We start from the raw sequence: 20,246 nt of genomic DNA on the forward strand, positions 1-20,246 counted from the left end.
AGCCCATCCCGATGGCTGTGCCTGGGCCTCTATTTCAGCTGGGAATGGGGCTGGTTCAGGCTTACCTTGATCTTGTACAAGAAAACTGCCCGGCATGTTGCTCCTCTGGGAGGAAGATGATCTGAGCCCCCAGCTCAGAAAGCAAATCTCATCCTAGGAGAGAAATGGGACATCCGGGGGCATATAGAAACTTATGAGTTAGCTGGGCATCGCCAATCGTACATTCTAATGGCTCCAAAAAGGGCTGCTGCTCCAGAGTTTTAGAGAATCCCATCACTGTCGCTGGAATGAAGATTGGTTAGAGGGCTGTTGAGGATGGAGTAGGTGGCCCTTGTATCAATCAAAAGGCCCACTTTTTGCTTCTCCATTCAAGGCCCTGGGGGAGAGTGGAGACAGGCCTCTGGAGGGTCTGAGCCTCCGGGCCCCATGAGCCCTTTAGCATGACCGTGGGCGCTCTTTGTCCTTTGCATTTCTCTCCCCGATTGTCTTCCCTCTTTGGGGATTCATTCTTCCAGTGGCCCTTGCTTTCGCAGTGTGCACATTGATCAGGGGACAGAGGTGGCCTTCTTTTCGTTTCCTTTGGCCCTCTCTGCCTTTGGCTATTGGCCTCTTCTACAAAAGATGGTGGCCACTTGGGTTTTTTTCATTTCCCTTTTGATGTAACTCTTGTAAGCAATATCAACCAATTGCAAGGGATTCATTCGGAATGCCCCATCTACTGCCTACATTTTTTCGCTAATGTCTGGAAAACTCTAGCTAATAAAAGTCCAATTATCATGAAAATATTTTCAGCCACTTGAGGATCTATATCAGCGTGTTCCCTGTACACCTGAAAAACTGGTTCTTGAAAGGCAGAGGGGTCCTCATTCGCCCTCTGCTGAAGTGCCTGTACCATGTTTAGACATGTTTGCTTGGGAACTCCCCTCCTGAGTCCCTCAACAATCACCTCTTGTAATAAATAATCCAATGAGGGAAGGACTATTTTATCTTCCAAACTAGAATAAGTGTTATGCAGGGAGGGGCAGACAGGGGGAAAGGATGGGGAAATGCTAGATTGAAACAAGTTAATTAAGTAGGTTTCATCATTGCAGAACATGTATAGAACATTTGTTCATGAAACCTATTCCCCAAGAAGCAACTCAAAGGTTGCACTCTTGAACAGAAATGTGAGAGAATCATCTGGGACCAAATTGTGGCAGCCATGAATTCCAAACCAAGGAGTTTAGACTTATCTTGCTTGAGAGGAAGAAACTATTGACAGTTTAGTGTAGAGGGATGACATTGCCCAAGTAATCTTTTTAGAAAGATTAATCTGCTCACATACAGAATGGACGAAGGGTGTGGGGAGGCAGAGTTCAGTCTGGAAATGAAAAATATAGACTGCGGTAGAGCAATGGTGGAAAAATTCATGAGGAAAGAGGCATCAAAAAAATTATAAAGGAAGAATATATAGTACTATATATAGTACCTAGTAACTGATAGAACATTAAAGGTAAGAGCTGACTTCAAGACCTCAAACCCGAGAAGCTAAAAACTTTGTAGTATCATTATTGAAAATTATGAGGGTAATAATATCTCAGGGTATTTCCTAAATATAGCCTTGCTCAGAGCCTTAACACAAAAGGTACTTGATAAATATATATTGACTGAATAGTAAAAGTGAGTTTATCTTATATAATTCAGGGACCTATCCACCCATCCCTGAATCTGCTATGTTGTAAAAATGGAGGAGGTTTTCATGAAAGACTTACCTCTTTCATATGATACATTACTGACTACTATAAGCATTTTACTGCCTGTAGAAATAAGAGTTTATTTATGGGACCAACTAAAGTTAAAGTGTAATGAGCATTAAATGACTTCTGATTCATTATATACGTCTTAGAATTTTTTCACATCTGGCTGTCATGCTTAGTATTATACTAGCTGATGTCAATGAAGCCAAACACTTATAGCTTCACCCAGAACCAGTATTAGACCAAGAAACATACATTAATTACCCTGTGAGTGACAAAGCCATAAGCCAATCTAGATGTACCCAAGTTTCATCTCACCTATACAGTTTTTGCTAGTTGACCCTTGGGTGCCTCAATTTCTTACCTCACATTAACAGTGATAACCCCTATGTCACAAGGTTGAATTAAGACTTTTAATAATGTAACCTTAGAAAACATGTGACCTTAATTTTTACCCAATGCCAATAATGATATCTAGTAAATATGGAGTACTTACTACCTGCAATATTCTAAGAGCCTTCTGGTTTTATGGGTTTGTTTTGTTTTTTTTAAAACCTCATTTAATCTTCACAACAATGCTGTTAAGTGGGTTCTATTAAAATCTCTGTCTTGCAAATGATGAAACTGAAGCATAGTGAGATTAAGCAGTTTGCCCCAGGTCATACAGCTAGTAAACAATTTATGCTTACATTTGGCTGTTTGTATTAGTGCTGATATAAGAAATAATGACACCATTATTTCCTGTAAAAACTGCTAAAAAAGTTAGAAAGAAGAGGTAAAATAAATCTGCTCACCCTTCTAAATCCCCCTCAACTACAGTGGATCAAAATAAAGGAAGAAAAACAAGAAAAGTCCAGGCAATTGCAAATCCAAGATAAATATCTCCAGGAAAGAAACCCTAACAGGTAAGAATGCAGGTAATGGTGGTGTGGTGGTAAGGAGTCTGGCCAGATAAAGGGAACTAAAACTGCATGGAGCAGGGGACTGGGGCCAGCTCACAGCTTGAAGCCCAGCGCAGGGATGGGGCCGGCCTCAGCAAGGAGGTGGTGGGAGACGGTGTTCACTGCTGCCTCAGGATGTGTGGCTCTGCTTCGGGGACTGGGATTTTGAGGCAGAGACAGCAGATGGGTGGGGACGCTCCCCCAGCCCATCTTGCCTCCCTCATAACTCTAGAGGCCTCTGTGCCTCCCCAAAGGAGAGCAGTGGGTACTGAGAGCCACTGGAGTGGGCCTGTGACTGTGAAGTGGCAGGTCTCACCTGTTGCATCTGGGAAGGTCTTTAACGCCTGCCGGATGAACCTGGGGTGCCTCCACTGCTCTCTGCTCAGTAACAGGGCTTCCTAAATCTGATTCTTCCTCAACAAAAGTTTGTGAGATTCAAGTCACTATCTTGATCTTGCCCAATTGCGGTAGTTTGTAAGACTGATAATGAAATAAATCATGTTAATCCTAAAAAAACCCACAAATTTTGCTGGTGAGTTCTGACTAGGGATGTCACCTCTGGGCTGCTCCAGCAACAGGAAACGGGAAGACTTGTATACAGCCTGAAGGGCCTACCTCTATTGCCCCATGTCTCTTCAGCCTCTTTACATATTTCCACATCTCTCTCTCTCTGTGGCTGTATCTTGGATAATTTTCTCAGATATGTCTTCTAGGTCACTAATTCTCTACACAGCTGTAGTAATATTCTATTTAACCTTCTATCCATGTGAACTTTTAATTTCAATGATCAGGGTTTGTTTATTTCTAAAAGTAATATTTTGCTCTTTTTCAAATTGGCCTAATCATTTGATGAGTGTCCAGTTCTTGCTTAAGTTTTCATTGCCATTTTTCACATTTTAAAATATTTCAAGTAGAATTCTTTTTATTTTAATTCTGATCATTATACTCTCTGAAATCTTTGTGTTTCTGGTTCTGGTTCTATTCTCCATGGCTTGCTGGATTTCTGTTCTTATCATTTTTTTATTGTGAGTTTTTTGTTGGCTGTGTATCTGGAGGAATTCTTTGAGGACTGCTTGAGGATATGCTCACCTGGGAAAGTCTGTGTTTGCTTCTCTCAGACACCTGGGGAAATTACCCATCCCAATAGCCTTTAAATGATAGGCTTGTGTTTTCAATCATGCAAAGAATGTTAATTCAGGTCCCAAACCACGTATCACCTGTCCAGTGACCACGAATTGTAGTTTGCCTTTTCTGAGAGTCTACTCACATGTCCAGCCATTAGGCCTGCAGATGTAAACTAAGACTCTGTCCCTGTCCCTTCTGTGCGGTGTGGTTCATACTATTTCTCTAAGTGCCCTATACTCTGTGTCATGTGATGGCATATATTCTTGACCATAAAAGAAGTCAGGGCAGGCAGCATCCATGAACGCTAGTTGGAAAAATACCAATAAACAACAAAACCCAGCTAATTAACCGAAAGATCAAATAAATAACTTGGGGAGAAAAGTAAAAAGATTGGTAATGTGTATAAGTATATTTATGTAGAAAATAATACTATTCACTGTGGAAATTATGTTTATAGAACATAATATAAATATAAACATAAAAGTTTATAAATAATAAAATCTAAGGAGGAAGTGAAAGGAGCTGGAAAGACATGTAAGTCACTCTAATCTAGCAGAAATTTAATTGATACCACTTAAAATGAAACTATTTAAAGCTCCTGTGTTTTAAATGTCCAAATATGTATTATGGCCTCAAATTAAATAAGAGAGATTTTGTTAAGAGTGAAGCTCAAAATGTGAATTTTTTAAAATATTTTTTTATTCATTTTTTTTGGAGAGAGAGGAAGGGAGAGGGAGAAAAACATTGATGTGATAGTGGAACATCAATCAGCTACCTTCCACACACCCCACCACAGACCTAGCTCAAAACCAGGCCATATGTCCTGACCAGGAATGGAACCAGCAACCTTTTGGTACATAGGGGCAATGTTCAACCAAATGAGCCACACTGGTGAGGGCATGAATTGTTAATTTTATTACCCACTTTAAAATTTTTCTGCATAGTTTGAATTGTTTAAAATGAGATGTATTATTTTTATGAAAAAGTGAATTTTTAAATAAGGGAAGTTTCCAAAGTGGTAATTAAGCAATTTAACCAGCTATGTTCAGGACAGTAGGCAGAAAAGATACCCTACCAGATGAAGTTTTCTTTCCTATGTCTGAAAATATGCTGTTAACAACATAGAAGCACTTTCTTCAGTCCTGCAGTGGTTTCAACTAGTGGCAGTACATGCCCCCCACAGAGGATAAATGGAAATGTTCAGTAATCTTTCTGGTGGTCAGAATGTCTGAGACTTGCTATTGGCACGTAGTGGTCATGGGCCAAAGATGTTAAAGCATCCTGTAAAATAAGTAACACTGTCATATCCAAGAAATCATTGCTAAATCCAATGTAATAATGATATTTCTGTTTCCTTCCAAAAGTGTTATAGTTTTAGCTCTTAGCCTTAGGTCTTTGATCCATTTTTGAGTTAGTTTTCTGTCTATGGTGTAAGGAAAGGGTCCAATTTCACTCTTTTGCTTGTGGATATAGTTTCCTAACACCATTTATTGAAAAGGTTGTCCTTTTTCCATTGAAAGATCTTGGTACCCATTTTGAAAATCAATTTACCATCATATATGCAAGGGTTTATTTATGGGCTCTCTATTGTAATCGATTGTCTATATGTCTGTCCTCATGCCAGTACCACACTGTTTTTATTACAGTAGCTTTGTAGTAAGTTTTGAAATCAGGAAGTATGAAACCTCCAACTTTCTTCTTTTATTTTCAAGATTATTTTGGCTATTCAGGGTCACTTGAGATTTATATGACTTTTAAAATAAGTTTTCCTATTTCTTCAAAAATGTCATTGGGATTTTTACAGTGATTGCATTTAATCTACAGATCGCTTTGGGTAGCATTGTCATCTTAACAATATTAAATCTTCAAATTATGAATGCAGGATATCTTTTCATTTATTTATGCTTTCTTCAATTTCTTTCAGCAATTTTTTTTTTGTAGTTTTCAGTGTATAAATTTACACTGCTCGGTTAAATTTATTCCTAAGTATTCTATTCTTTTTTATGCTATTGTAAATGAAATTGTTTTCTTTTTTATTGACTTTATTGGGGTTACATTGATTAATAAAATTAAATAGGTTTAAGGTATACAATTCTATAATACATAATCTGTATATTGTATAGTGTGTTCACCACCCCAGTCATGTCTCTATCACCATTTATCCCTCCTTACCCTCTTCTACCTCCCCCATCCCCATTTCCCTCTGGTAATCACCATACTAAAATTGTTTTCTTAATTTCTTTTTCAGATTTTCTTTGCTGAAGTATAGAAAAGCAACTGATTTTTGTGTGTTGATTTTGTATCCTGAAACTTTGTTGAATTCATTTATTACCTCTACCAGGTTTCCTTTGTGTGTGTGGGGGGGGGGGAATCCTTAGGGTTTTCTACATATAAGATCATGTCATCTGTGACATAGCATTCATAGATAATTTTACTTCCTCCTTTCCAATTTAGATGCCTTCATTTCCTTGCCTAGTTGCTCTGGCTAGAACTTCCAGAAAATACCATGTTGAATAGAATTGGTAAAGTAGGCATCTTTGTCTCGCTCCTGATTTTAGGGGAAAAGCTTTTAGTGTTTCACCATTGAGTATTATGTTAGCTGTGTGTTTTCATATATGGCCTTTATCATGTAGAGAAAGTCTCCTTCTATTCCCAGTTTATTCAGTGTGGCTTTTTAAAATTTTTATCAGGAATGGGTATTGAACTTTGTGAAATACTTTTTCTGCATCAGAGATCATCATGTCGTTTTTTCCCTTCGTTCTATTAATGTGGTGTTTTTATATGTTGATTGGGTTTTGTATGTTGAACTATCCTCACATTCCAGAGTTAAGTCCCACCTGGTCATGGTGCGTAGTCCTTTTAGTACGTTACTGGATTCAATTTGTAGTATAATGTTGAGCATTTTTGTATCTATATTCACAAAAGATAATGGTCTATAATTTTCTTTTTTTTGTAGTGCCTGTCTGTAGCTTTGGTATCGGGAATGCTGACCTCACAGAATGGGTTAGGAAGTATTCCCTCCCATTTAATTTTCTGGAAAAGTCTGAGAAGGATTGATGTTAGTTCTTCTTTAAATATTTGGTAGAATCTACCTGTGAAGTCATTTTGACCATTGCTTTACTTTGTTGGGAGGTTTTTGAATACTGACTCAGATTTATTCAGGTCTATTCAGATTTTCTATTTCTTTTTTAGTTGGTCCTGGCAGACTGTATGTTTCTAGAAATTTGTCCATCTTATCTAAGTTATCCAGTTTGTTGACAGATGATTGTTCGTAGCATTTTTCAGTAAGAATTTTTATTTCTATAAAAATCAGTAATAATGTTTTCACTTTCATTTCTAATTTTAGTAATTTGAATCTTCTCTCTCTTTCCTTAGTCAATCTAGCTAAAGCTTTGTCAATTTTGTTGATCCCTTCAAAGAAACAACTTTTGGTGTCATGGTATTATTTTTATTCTTATAAAAATACCTACTTATAAAACATGTTATAGTATTTAGTCCATAATTATAGAACTGCTTATTTTGGTATCTTTCTTATAAGAGTATAAATTACTTTTTAAGGACAGTACTTTTTATTATACCTCCTCAATAAATTCATTGTTAAATGACTAAATGAGGTAAGTATAAAGGTGTATACAAAAAGAAACGTACATAAATCATAAATGTAAAGGAGGCATTCGGTGGTTTGAGGTAAGTGTGTTAAGTTGGCCTGTATATATTAAACATAATACAATGTAACACCATGAGGTTTTTTTCCTTTGTTATTATTTAAGACCATAGGCATTGACGTGGATTTCTATTATTAAAGCGTGGTTTCTACAGAGTTCAGAGTTCTTCCTTACTTCTCTTTGATGCCTAAATTTCTACATCATGAGCCAGAAAACCTCATCTTATCAGGAAATACTGACTTTTTCACTTTATGCTTCTGCCTTAACTGAACTCATGACCCCTGATGTTTTTGCTTGTCCTCAAATCTAAGGCTGGCCTCCAGTGCTCCATCAGGCCTTGCATACAGGCATTGCAAGTAAGTCATTCAAATAGGCAGGAGTTCATTTGCAAAGTTGGAAGGGCATTTGGTAATGTAATTGTAAGGTCCCTTTCAACTCCACTGTCTACGATCCTGCTGAAGATGACTTGCTCAAACACCAATGAAATGCTCACTAGTAGAGGGCTTCAGATTGTAGTCTGATAATCCTAGGTTACCAAAGAGAGGCTTCAAGGACTCCACAAACTTATTACATAAATATTGTTATCCTACATGGTAACTATTTTAAAAATGAAAAGATAAACCACAGACTGAGAGAAAATATTTGCAAATCATATACCTGATAAACAATTTGTATCTACAGCATGAACTTTTTCCCCCAATAAGTAAATAACATTGATACATTTTGGTTTCATTCTAGAATTAAAATTAAAAATGCAAATATTGCACATGCGTTTTTAAAAATTTATAGGATAGAGAAACAATTTGTATCCAGAATACATAAAGAACCCTTTCAAGTCAATACCAAGAAGATAAATACAACATTTAAAACTGGTCAAAAGATTTGAATAGATATTTCACCAAAGATACATGAATAATTGATAACCTCATGAAAAGATGTTCAACATCTTTAATCATTAGGGAAGTACAGATTAAAATCACAGTGAGCCCTGGCCAGTGTGGCTCAGTTGGTTGGTCCCATGCACCAAAAGGTGGCAGGTTGGATTCCTGGTCAGGGCACATACTCAGGTTGCAGGTTCAATCCCCAGTTGGGGCATGTGTGGGAAGCAATGATTGATGTTTCTCTCTCTCTCCCTTCCTCTCTCTAAAATCAATTTTTTAAAAATGTTAACAAAATAAAATCACAATGAGATACCACTTCACACTACCTAGAATAGCTATAATAAAAAAGACAAATACAAGAGTTGGTGAGAGGATGTGGAGAAGCTGGAATCCTCATACATTGCTGATGGGAATGTAAAGTGGTACAATTACTTTGGAAAACAGTTTGGCAATTTCTTAAAAAGTTAAACATTAATTTACCATATGACTCAGCAAATTCACTCCTAGGAATCTATCCAAGAGAATAATAACATATTCACAAAAAGGCCTGTAAGAAATGTTTGCAGTAGCCTTATTCATAATAGCCAAAAATTGGAAGCAATACAAATATACATCAACTGGTGAATAGATAAATAAAATCTAGTATATCCATACAATAAAATACTGTTCTGGGATAAAAATGAATGTTTTATGCTACAAGATGGATGAACCTCAAAAGCATGTTAAGTGAAAGAAACCAGACAAAAAGAAAGCAGGATTTTATTTAATGAAGTTCCTAGAGAAGGCAAAGCTATAGAGTCAGAAATTAGATTTGTCTGGGGCTTGGGGGTGGGAAAGGAAAATGACTACAAATAGGCACGATAAATTTTTTTAAACAACTCTTACTATAATGCATTCAGAAATAATTCAGTTACATTAAGTATATTGGCTCTAAAGAGTCCACCCATACGCTTGCATCAGTCCACTGTCCAATTTAAGATTTGTTTCCACGTCCAAAGTAAATTTCGACTGTACCAATGGGGCATTCTAGACAGGTTCAACAACTTTAAGTGCCATCAAATTCCCAACACACTTTAACCAATGCATAAAATCCTCCAGTTCCAGCTAGAGAAGGAAGGGCCTCAACCCTTGCCCTAGGCCTGTTTGTTTCTCACAGGTGGTACTGAATGCATTAAGTTCTCAGCAAGATCAGAACAGATCTATGAAAGGGGCTTTTCCTCTTGGTCTTCCTCCTGTTTAAGCAATGTGGTCAGGCCAGTGAGGCTTGCAACATGGGGTGAGTCATGCAGAACTATACTATCTCCACCCCTCGCCCTCAAGTACAACTGGCGGTGCTCCCTCATTTGATAGTCAATGAAGAAGCCTCTATATCCTCACCAGGCTTTTATACCACCCATCCTTTATATCACTTCTTTTCAACCTACTATAAGAATAGACTTTAACATAACTTCAAGTAACCATTGCCTGTTGTCACCAAACACTTGATCAATGAGTTCTACTACTTACCCACAGGGCCTGTTTGGTCTATACTTTCTTAAAGGACCTACAGGATAGGTCTCACCTGCATTTTTTTCAAAGGAGCATTGTCACCTTATCAGCTCCAGAAAAGGGAGTTTTAAATCCATGAAGTCAATCTGTCAAAAGCAGGTGGGGAAAAGTCCTATGTAGTGTTGCCTCTTTTACTGAAAGACTCAAGACAACTTTTACAGCAGTTTGAAAGCAGCAAGTGCTGTCTCAGAAACAAAGGGTATTAAAGTTTGTGGAAGATAGCAGTTGTTCTTTGACTACACATGGGATTCTATATGTGAACCGACTTACATCATTTCAGGTATCACAACTAGCAAGGATACCCTCATTTTGCTTTTTTTTTTTTTAAATTTATTGATTATTTTTTTTAGAGAGGGAGAAGAAGGGAGAGAGAAGGAAAACTTGATTTGTTGTTCCACTTATTCATTGGTTGTTTCTTGTATGTGCCCTGACCGGAGATCAAGCCCTCAACCTTGGCATATTGGGATGATGCTCTAACCAACAGAGCTACCCCACCAGGGCTTGTTGGGTATTTTAAGTCCCTCTTCTTCTTTTTTTTCTTTTTTTTTATATTGTTCAAAATATCACAGATGTCCCTTTTTCTCCCCATTGACCACTTCGGCCCCCCTCCCCAGTCCCTCACCACACCATTGTCTGTGCCCTTGGGTTATGCATATATGCATATAAATTCTTTGGTTAATTCTACCCACTCACCCACCCAATCCCCTCCTTCCCTCTGAGATTTGTCAGTCTGATCCATGCTCCCATGTCATTGAATCTATTCTGTTCATCGATTTATTAAGTTCTTTAGATTCCACCTAGAAGTGAGATCATGTGATGTTTGTCTTTTTCTGCCTGGCTTATTTCACTTAGCATAATACTCTCCAGGTCCCTCCATACTGTCCCAAACGGTATGAGATCCTTCTTCTTCATAGCTGCATAGTAATCCATGATTTAAATGTCCCACAGCTTTTTTATTCACTCATCTACTGATGGGCATTTGAGCTGTTTCCAGATCTTAGCTATTGTAAACTGTGCTGCTATGAACATAGGGTGCATATATTCTTTCTGATTACTGTTTCAGGATTCTCAGGATATATTCCTAGAAGTGGGATCACTGGGTCAAAAGGCAGCTCCATTTTTAATTTTTTGAAGAATCTCCATACTGTTTTCCATAGTGGCTGCACCAGTCTGCATTCCCACCAGCAGTATACTAGGGCTCCCCTTTCTCCACACCCTCGCCAACATGTGTCTTTTGTTGATTTGTTGATGGAGCCATTCTGACAAGTGTGAAGTGATACCTCATTGTGGTTTTAATTTGCATCTCTCTGATGATTAGCATCGTTGAGCATTTTCTCATGTGTCTCTTGGCCATTTGTATGCCCTCTTTGGAGAAATGTCTATTCAGGACCTTTGCCCACTTTTTAATTGGATTGTTTGTCTTCCTCTTGTTGAGTAGTATGAGTTCTTTGTACACTTTGGAAATTAGCCCCTTATCAGATATATCCTTGGCATATATGTTTTCCCAGACCGTGGGTTCATTTGTATTTTGAGGCTGTTTTCTTTTGCTGTGCAGAAGCTTTTTAGTTTGATGTAGTCCCATTTGCTTATTTTTTCTTTTGTTTCTCTTACCCCATGAGATCACAATGCCATGAAACTAGAAATCAACCACTATAAAAAAAAGTCAAAAATATGCAAACACATGGAGGCTAAATAGCATGTTATTAAACAATGAATGGGTTACCAATGAGATCAAGAAAGAATCAAACATTTCCTGGAAAAAAACAAAAATGAACAGACAACAACCCAACACCTATGGGAAAGCAGTCTTGAGAGGAAAGTTCATGGCACTACAGGACTACCCTAAGAAACAAGAAAAAGCTCTACTAACCATTTAACACAACAACTAAAAGAACTAGAATGCTAATAGCAAGCAAAGCCCCGAGGAAGCAGAAGGAAGGAAATAATAAAAATCAGAGCAGAAATTAATGACCTAGAGACTAAAAAAAAAATACAAAAAATCAATGAAACCACGACCTGGTTCTTTGAAAAGGTAAATAAGATTGATGCACCTTTAGCCAGACTCACCAAGAAACAAAGAGAGAGGACCCAGATAAATTAAATCAGAAATGAAAGAGGAGATATAACAACTGACCCAACAGAAATACAAAGGATTGTAAGAAAATACTACGAGCAACTATATGTCAACAAACTGGACAACATGGGGGAAATGGACAAATTCCTAGAAGCATACAATCTTCCAAAGCTGAATCAGGAAGAGGCAGAAAACCTGAATAGGCTGATAACAACTAATGAAATTGAAGCAGTAATCAAAAAACTCCCAGCAAACAAAAGTCCTAGACCAGATGGATTTACAGGCAAGTTTTACGAAACATTCAAAGAATAATTAACACCTATTCTATTCAAGCTATTCCAGAAAATTCAAGAGGAGGGAAAACTCCCAAACTCTTTTATGAGGCCAGCATCATCCTAATCCCAAAACCAGATAAAGACCCTACCAAGAAAGAAAATTACAGGCCAACATCCCTGATGAACATAGATGCTAAAATCCTCAACAAAATACTAGCAAACCAGATCCAGCGATACATTAAAAAGATCATACACCCCAACCAAGTGGGATTTATTCCGGGGATGCAAGGCTGGTACAACATCCTCAAATCAATAAATGTGATACATCACATAAACAAAATGAAGGACAAAAATCATATGATCATATCAATAGATGCAGAAAAAACATTTTACAAAATCTAGCAGCACCCATTTCTGATAAAAACTCTCAGCAAAGTGGGAATAGAGGTATCATACCTCAACATAATAAAGGCCATATATGACAGACCTACAGCCAACATCATAATCAATGGTCAAAAACTAAAACCATTTCCCTTAAAAACAGGAATAAGTCTCTCTTTTGATGGGCGTCCAAGACCATTAAGAATGTCATCTGCAACTTGCCAATCAATAAAATATAATTATACAGTGAAAACTTTGCACATCAAAAGAACTGTCCTCTAATACCATAGAAACATTCCAGTTTATTACAAAGTTCATAAAATTAACCAGGTCACAGGCCTCCCAAAGACAAAATCACTTTTGTTTTTAAACCCCTCACAAGGACATGCTTAGAGAGAGGATGGGAGGGAGGGAGGGGGAGAGAGAGAGAGAGAGAAACATTGATCTGTTGCCTTCTGTACTTGCCCCAACCAGGAATGGAACTCAAAACCCAGGTATGTGCCCTGACCAGGAATCAAAGTGGCAACCCTTGGGTGCACTGTGCAATGTTCAACCAACTGAGCTACTCTGGCTGGGCCAAAATCACTTTTCATTTTTACCTTTCGCAAGTTCTGTAGCTACATTCAGACACTTTTTACAGGAACACAGACCACGGATATTTTTATACAGACCCTAACTCACCAGCTTCTCAGCTGGAAGGCCAGGAAATAAGGGGGATGGGGTGGAGGGGGTACAACTGGCACCAGTGAGCATAGGGTTGCAGAAAGCTTCTTGAGGTGACTGGAAAGTTCTAAAATTGTATTAGTAAGGTTCACACAACTCTATGGATTTACTAAGATTCATTGAATGGTACATTTAAAATTTATGGGAAATAAATTTAAATGAAACAGTTTTTTAAAAAGCCAATAAACAAGGTGTTCATTCTAAATATAGAGAGAAATATTTATTTATTTATTTATTTATTTATTTATTTATTTATTTATTTATTAAAAACATTAAAGAAATCATACAAAAACATATTGTGCACTTTCATGTGCTCTCTACCAAACTTTAACATATTGGAAGCCTCAGTGTTCACTTGTGCTACTTTTATATGTATCTCAGAATAAATCTTCTCTTGTCATCTCTGTTTAATCAGAGAAAATCATAAAATTGTCACATGAAAAAAACAATACAAAAACCTGACACCATTTCTACCAGTCTGTGAATTAGATTTTTCTCAATACTGTACAACTAAAACAAATGCAGAAATAAATTTATTTCAGAAGCTTTGTGCAATTATAACAAACCCTTTTCATAACATTTTTGTGCACACCAAAAATACTTTGTTTTTATGGACTAACTTCCTAATAAATAAACACTATAAATTTTAACATATAAACAATAAATATATTTTTGTATAAATTTAATTTTAATTTTTAAAAAGGTTTCTGTTGCTAACACAAAAGAAATCTGAATGACCCTGGGCCACAGGTGGTACAAAAAGATCAAGCTCGACTACATTTTAACTAAAAGAATAATTAGAAACAAGTTCAGTTCAAAAGAACACCTTAAAAGCTCCCGTGAAGGTAAGTGTGATTTTATTTAGACAGCAACGGTTTAACTTTTAAAAAAAAAAGTTTTTTTTAAATGAGGTGTTCTATTTCTTCCTTCCCCAACGTTTCACAGAAACACAACAGGGTGCTCTTTCCTTCTTCCTCTTTCCTGTTGGCTGGAATCCAAACATGATGAGTGGAGTTCCTTCGGCTGCTGTGGACTGAGATGACTCCTTTGAGAACAGGAGCCTCATATGGCAAAGCAACAAGACAGAAGGAATGTGGGCTCTCGTTACACTATCTCTGGAATGCCTACCTCTAGATTTCTTATACGTGAGACATAAATGTTATATTGTTGAAGCCACTGTCCTCCAATTAAACTTAAACCTAGTGAATATACAGAAATCAGAGTGGTGCAGATAGGGGAAGTGGTAGGCACAAAGGCTCTGAGACAGGACGTGCTTGGCATCTTCAACGCAATACATAGCAAGGTAAGTGTGTCTGCAGTGTCAGCAATGGGAGGGGAATGGTAGCTGATGGAATGAGGGCTACCAAGGAGCCAGATGGGGTAGAGCTTAGTGGCTCATTGGTACTTTGAGCTTTTATTTAGATGTGGGAAGCCATCAGAGGATTTTGAGAAGAAAGCACCCTGATTGATTTATATTTTTAAAGAATCCCTTTGTAGAGGATACAGCGATGCTCATGGTTAAAAATCCTCATAGTGGGCATATAACTATTTATTACAATATTCTCTACATTTCTTATATATGTTTAAAATATCCTAGGTTATAACATTTCATGGAAGACTTTTCACAATCATCTTTATTAGCTGGCCAAAGCTAAATGTATAACTAGTTTTACAATAACTTATCAGAATAAAGAATGTGTCGACACAAAAAGTTTGGTCTATATAGAAACTGGAAAAAAACAAAACAGTCCATGAATTGCTGAGAATCCATACGGTGTATGGTCAGCCCAGAGAGCTCTGCATTTGAATCCTGCATCTTGGTTTTAACTAAATGAGTGGGCAATCTTGACTAAATCATTTAACTTTCCTAACCTACCAAAGTCTAATCATCATTATTTCCAAAGATCCTGTGAGGATTAAGGTTTTAGCATAGTTCCTGGCATAGAAGACGCATCCCATAAATGTGTCTTTATTACCATTAGTCACAATTATTACAGTTGAGAATACTTGACCATATTTTTTAACACAGAATGTGGGCAATATGAAATTTCCACTCCCTAAAGAGGTTTTACTCTGTTTTGGGTAGAGACAGTTTACACAAGCATTTTCCACTACTTGGATGAAAAAAACTCTTAAGTGTATCCACTTTTATTTATTTTGATATCTGGAAGTGCCTACTTAGGAAACTCAAGTAACTTGATCACAGAAAGGAATGTCCCATAGGAAAATCAATTATCATTCTGATTCATACCTCAATTTTCTGTGAGTTTAGTTATTATGAATCAGCAACTTTGAGCCCCATCAGTACAGAACACTGAAAAGATCCAGTTTCTGAACCCATGTAGGTGAGGCCCAGCCTCTTAACTAGATTGGTCTTACCTCAGTACTACTTGTGAAGCACCAATTACTTCTGCTTGAGCAGCAGTTAATCACTTGAGAACTAATTCAAACATAGAAACAAACAAAAAATGGTGCTTTCCAGAGGACAGAAATTGGCATTTCAAACCAGGCAATCAGACTTCAAATTCCAGTCAGACACGTAAGAACCTTCAAAGTCACCACTCTGAGTGTAGGTGAAAGAATAAATAAACTGTGGTACATCCAGACAATGGAATATTATTCTTCACTAAAAAGGAATGAGCTATCAAGCCATGAAAAGACATGATAGAAACTTAAATTCATGTTACCAAGTGAAAGAAGCCAATCTGGAAAGGCTACATACTGTATGATTTCAACTCTATGACATTCAAGAAAAGGCAAAACTATGCAGACAGTTAAAAGATTAGAGGTTGCCACAGAGGATTTTTAGGGCAGTGAAACTATTGTGTATGAGACACAAGTATGGTGAATACATGTCATTATACATTTGTCAAAATCCTTAGAATGCACAACACTGAGAGTTAACCCTAATTCAAACTACAGAATTTGGATGAAAATAATGTGTCAGCGTATGTTTATCAATTGTAAGAAATCTACCTGTCTGGAAGGGTATGTTGACAGTGAGAAAGGGCTATGCATTTGTGGAGACAAGGGGTATGTGGGAAGTCTCTGTACACTCTGTTCAATTTTGCTGTGAACCTAAAACTGCTCCAAAACCTATGTCTATTTAAAGGGAAATATATAAACCAGAATTTAATCAAGAGACTTGTACATACAAACAACAATGCTAGAACCAGTGTGACACAAATAATACAGCAAGGCTGCCAAGCTTCAGATCCTACTTCTACTACCTCATAGTTTGTCACCTGGGCCAAGTTCTTGGTTTCCTCATCTGTCAAAAAGGGGGCATCTATCTCCTAGGTTACTGGAAGGACAAAATAAGTTCAACTATGTAAAGTGTTTAGAGACGTTTCCAGCAGTCGGTAAGCACACAATAAAAGTTAGCTATTATTATTACTATCATTATTATTATTATTATTAAAAGAACAAAAAACCAACAACATTTTATGAAGTCTATTATGCCAGGAAATATCATACGTGTCTGCTTAGAGGAAAATTAACAGATTTTCTTAATATATCACAAGTATGGACCCTAAAATATGGTAGAAAATAGCATATCATGACAAAATATGATCCATAGAACAAATAGTTTCTCTTGATATTCTTAATAAAATAAGGCTATTTGGTGACATTGTCATGGTTTTGAGCAGAGTCCTCCTTAAAATATGCAGCAACACCATATAAAGTATGAGGTTCAAGTTGAGGAGGTACAAGACAGTGAAAATTGAGAGAAAGATTATTGCATACATGAGTTAAAGTGAGATTTTGCAAATAAAATGTCAAACATCCTTATATTATTAGTCCAGAGAGCTTAGGCTGGGTTGTTTGGCAGGACATACCTGCCATATGAACTGTTTTTTAAAATATATTTTCAAGCAAAAATATATTTAGAAGTCACAAAGATAAAAGAAGTGAGCCCTGGAAGAAGTGAGCCAGCTGGGCTGCATGGGCTCAGGAAACAAGTTACAGGGGCAAAGGAAGAGCCCTTAGAGCTTAGGAGAAAGAAAGAGGCAAAGAAAACATTCCAAGGGAAAGGAGAGCAGGGAAAGGCATAGACATGCTCCAGAAAGAGATCTCATCCTGGGGAAAGAGGGGGTAGGAAAAGGGTGGGGCTCAAGAGAGAGTGAGTGCACACCTTTTTTTTTTTTTTTTAAGTATTGTATTTTTAGGCTATGTCTAGACCTCATTATTTTTATTTTTAGTTTCTTCTGGTATGCTAAGGTTTCAGAAAGTACAGAAGAGGAAACAAGAGAGGCAATAAGGAAGGTACAACAGGCAGGGCAAAGTGATTAGATAGCTGATAATCTAGACTATCTGTCTAATCTCTTCCTTTCTATTCAAGGGACTAAGGAGGAGCAGCATGGCCTCACCTGGAAGATGGTTAGAAATGCAGAATCTTCTATGGAACCCTAGATGTACAAAGTCAGAGTCTGGATTTTTATCAAGATTCCTAGGTGATTCATATGCACGTTGAGGGTCGAGAAGGTTCTCAATCTGTCTGCATGTTGGAATCTCTTGGGAAAGATTCTGATTTAATTGTTTTGGTTTGCCTGGACTTGGAGGGATTTTTTAGAGCTTCCCAGGCTATTTAAAGTTAAGCAAAATTTGTAAAGAAATCTTAGAAGTCAAGATCACAGCATGAATATAGGTGCAGTACTACTGTACTATCGTGTTTGGCTCAAATGATCTTATCAACTGCAGTATTCTGTGAGCTGCCCTCAACATGAGAAAATATCCATTAATGCCCCCCAACAAATTTAGGAGATTATATTTGTAGAATGTTTTGTTTCAGTAGTTTAGTAGCATAAACCTCTCATTAGTTTCCCTTTTCTCTTTTACTCCCACCCAAATTCTTTACCAAAGACAGGGTAGAAAATATCACTCAATTAGAGAGCCAAAAAAATAAAACAATTAAAAAACAGGAGGACGATTTAAGGAAGCTGTGGGACAACATGAAACGTAAGAATATTTGCATAATAGGAGTTCCAGGAGGTGGAGAAACTCAGCAAGGGTTAGAGAACCAATTTGAAGAAAAGTTCCCTAACCTGGTCAAGGGAAAAGTCACACAAGTTCAGGAGGCATGGAGAGTCCCAAGCAAGAAGAATCCAAAGAGGCTGGCACCCAGACATATCATAATTAAAATGTCAAAAATTCAAGACAAAGAGAGATAGCAAGAGAAAGGCAATCTATTACCTACAAAGAAGCTCCCATCAGGCTATCAGCTGATTTCTCATTAGAAACTCTACAGGCCAGAAGGGAAAGCAAAGCAAGGATCTGAAACCAAGACTACTCTATCCGGCAAGGCTATCATTCACCATAGATGGTGAAATAAAGAGCTTCCAGACAAAAAAGGGCTAAAGAAGTTTATCACCACCAAACCAGCACTGCAGAAAATGAAAAAGGGACTGCTGTAATAAGAAGTAGAAATAGAGAGAAACATAGGTATAAAGAACAAAAATAGCAATACATAAGTGCCTATCAATAATAGCCTTAGATGTAAATGGATTAAGTGCTCCAAACAAAAGATATAGGGTAGCTGAATGGATAAGAAAACATGACCCAGCCCAGCCTGTGTGGCTCAGTGGTTCAGAGTCAACCTATGATTCAGGAGGTCTTGGTTTAATTCCCAGTGAGGGCACATGCGCAGGTTGTGGGCTCAACCCCTTGTAGGGGGTGAGCAGGAAGAAGCCAATCAATTACCCTCATCATTGATGTTTCTCTTTCTCTCTCTCCCTTCCTCTCTCTCCCTCTTCCTCTCTCTCTCCAAATTCAATACATAAATTTTTAAAAATTAAAAGAAATTCCACGGCTTAACTAAAATTACCTATTTTTTAAAAATTCTCACCTTCCTATTTTATTTATTTATTTATTTACTGAATGCTACAATAAAGCCAAAAAGATGACAGCAAGGGACTGTTGCCTGACCCAACAGACCTCTCTAACTGCCCTCCAAGCTGTCTGACCTTTGAAGTACCAACACAGGCAAATATGCTCCTTTCCTGAGACTCACTGCATTTATGATTCCCCTCCATCTCCCCACTTTCAATGTCATACCCCTCCCCCCACCCTGTATTATTGAAAATCATAGCTGACAGCTGTATGGCAATCATCTACCACATCCTGGTAGTAAAGCTCACCTAATAGGACTTCCTGCTCCTCAGGACAGAACCACAGCTGGATGGCTGCATGTGATCCATAGCACCTGGAACCAGACCAGTCATGCAGCAAAGATTCAACTAATACCTGCCCTCGTAAAAGTGATTTTTGAAAGCACATTAAAACAGCAAGGGGGCCCTAGTGGATTTGGTTCAGTGGTTAGAGGTCCTGGGTTCGATTTTGGTCAAGGGCACTTACCTAGGTTGCAGGCTCAGCTCCAGTCAGGGTCCATGTGGGAGGCAACCAATTGATGTGTCTCTCTCATATCAATGTTTCTCTCTCTCTAACCCCTCTCCCTTCCACTCTCTCTGAAAAACAATGGGAAAATATCCTTGAGTGAGGGTTAAAAAACAAACAAACAAAAAACTGCAAGGGGAAAGCTTACTGACACTCTCTGTTACACTCATGGAGATTTGCCTCCCCCTGTGGGTCCCAGAGTGGCATTGAGGCCAGGTCTCATGATCCCACTGCAAATGCAGAAATAGACTATTTTACTGGTTCTGGTTAAAACTAGTTCTAAACATTTAGAGTCTGCATTTAGTACACTCATTGAAAGTTTCAGATATTAGAAAACAAGCACAAACCAACCTTAAAAAACAAAAACAAGCTGTCAATAAAAGTCTAGTGTACAAAGATGTCATCAGGGTGTGTGGGGAGGTGGGAGAGGGTAAAAGGAAGATAAATGCTGATGGAAGGAGACTAGACTTAGGATGGTGAACACACAATACAATATACAGAAGA

The sequence above is a fragment of the Miniopterus schreibersii genome (genome assembly GCF_964146895.1).
Source record: "Miniopterus schreibersii genome assembly, chromosome: 1".
Taxonomy (NCBI): Eukaryota; Metazoa; Chordata; class Mammalia; order Chiroptera; family Miniopteridae; genus Miniopterus; species Miniopterus schreibersii.